The following is a 1,955-nucleotide window of genomic DNA, read 5'->3' on the forward strand; positions in this document are numbered from 1 at the left end:
ATCATTGAGTCATCAATTGGTATCAGAGCGTCCTCCAGGTCCTCTGTGTTGTAAGCTTAACTGCTTAAGGTAAAGATCCCAATCAAATGATGAAGAGGGAAGGTCCAAGGTTTAACAGGGAAAAATTCGGTATATGGAAAGATAGGATGAAGATATTCATCAGAAGCATGGGTGCTCAACACTGGAGTTATGTTAAGAATGTCTATGTTGTCCCTACTGGTACTCTCACCGATGACCAAAAGAGAGAGATACAAGAAAATGGGCAAGTCATGGAAGCCCTTATTAGTAGTCTATCTGACATTAAGTTTATTGATGTTCAGGACAAGGTAAATCCCAAAGAGGTATGAGATGCTCTTGAAAATATCTATGGTGGTGATGAACATGTAAAACGGGCTAAGGAAGAAAGCCTGAGAGGGAAGTTTGAAGATATGCGGATGGTTGAAGGTGAGACCATTCAACAGTATGAAATAAGAATCAAAGCAGTTGTTGGAGAAATCAAGAGTGCAAGTGGTAAAATAGAAGATTCCACTGTGCTAAGCAAAGTCCTGAGATCCCTATTGCCGATCTATGCAATAAGGGTTGCTGCTATTCAGGAGCTGAGATCAATAGATAAGACTAAGGTATCCTTGGACTCCATCATAGCCAAGTTGATAGCCTATGAGCTAAATAGTTTTGATGGCAGTGTTCAAAAGACTGAATCAGCTTTTAAAGCCTCTACTATACCATCCAGAAAAGGAAAAGACGCTAGCACTAGTGGCGAGCCTAGACAGAGTAGAGAAATGGATGTTGAGGAGATTCTGATGGCATATGAAGCTCTCCTTGCCAGGAAGCTTCCTAAAGGAACCGGTAAATACAAAGGTAAGCTACCTTTGAAATGCTTTTCTTGTAACCGGATAGGACATATTGCTATAAACTGTCCTAATGGTGATAACAAGGACAAACCAGAAAGGTTCAGGAAATTCAATGGAGGAAACCGGAGAAACTATTTTGTGGCAGTTGATGAAGGTGTCACAGATGAAGAATCAGAGGATGAAGAAAATGAAGATATTGTGTTTGTTGTTATCAAAGAAGATGTGTCAGACAAGAAGGCTCTTATCTCCCGGTTTGATAATTCCAATGACTGGATCATTGACAGTGGCTGTTCTCACCATATGACTGGTGACTGGAGCAAGTTTCTATCCTTGGAGGAGTATGATGGAGGTGTTGTTCGCTTTGGCAATGATGCACCATGCATGGTCAAAGGGAGAGGGTCCATCTCTCTGAATGGAAAGAGCAGTGTTGACAATGTGTACTGGGTTGATGGTCTCAGACACAACCTTGTGAGTGTTGCCCAGTTGAATGACAGTGGCCTCACTCTGGAATTCAAGAATGGAGTTTGCAGAATCAAAGGAAAAGATGGTGAATTGGTGGCCATTGGCATGCAGACCAAAGGTAACCTATTTCATCTGAATGCAAATATAAGTACATGTCTTATGGCTAAGTTTGATGATAGCTGGATATGGCATAGGAGACTCTGCCATGTAAACTTTGATAATATTGTGAAGGCTAGTAAGATCAAGGCAGTTAGAGGGTTGCCGGTGCTAAGCAAATCGGATAATACCTTGTGCAGAGAGTGTCAATTGGGGAAAATGTCTTCCTCAACCTTTAAAGGTAAATCTTTCACTGCTGACAACTTGCTTGATCTTGTGCATACTGATTTGTGTGGTCCTATGAAAACTAGAAGTGTGCAGGGCGATAGGTACTTCATGATTCTCACTGATGACTGCTCAAGAATGATGTGGGTCGCATTCTTGAAAGACAAGTCTGAAGCCTTTGTGAAGTTCAAAGCTTTCAGAGCATTAGTGGAGAAGGAAAGCGGTAAAAGGATCAAGTGTCTCAGAACTGATCAAGGAGGGGAATTCACTTCCGGTGAATTCAACAAGTATTGTGAAGAATTTGGCATCAAAAGGCAACTG

The sequence above is a fragment of the Cryptomeria japonica genome, chromosome 2 (assembly GCF_030272615.1).
Source record: "Cryptomeria japonica chromosome 2, Sugi_1.0, whole genome shotgun sequence".
NCBI lineage: Eukaryota > Viridiplantae > Streptophyta > Pinopsida > Cupressales > Cupressaceae > Cryptomeria > Cryptomeria japonica.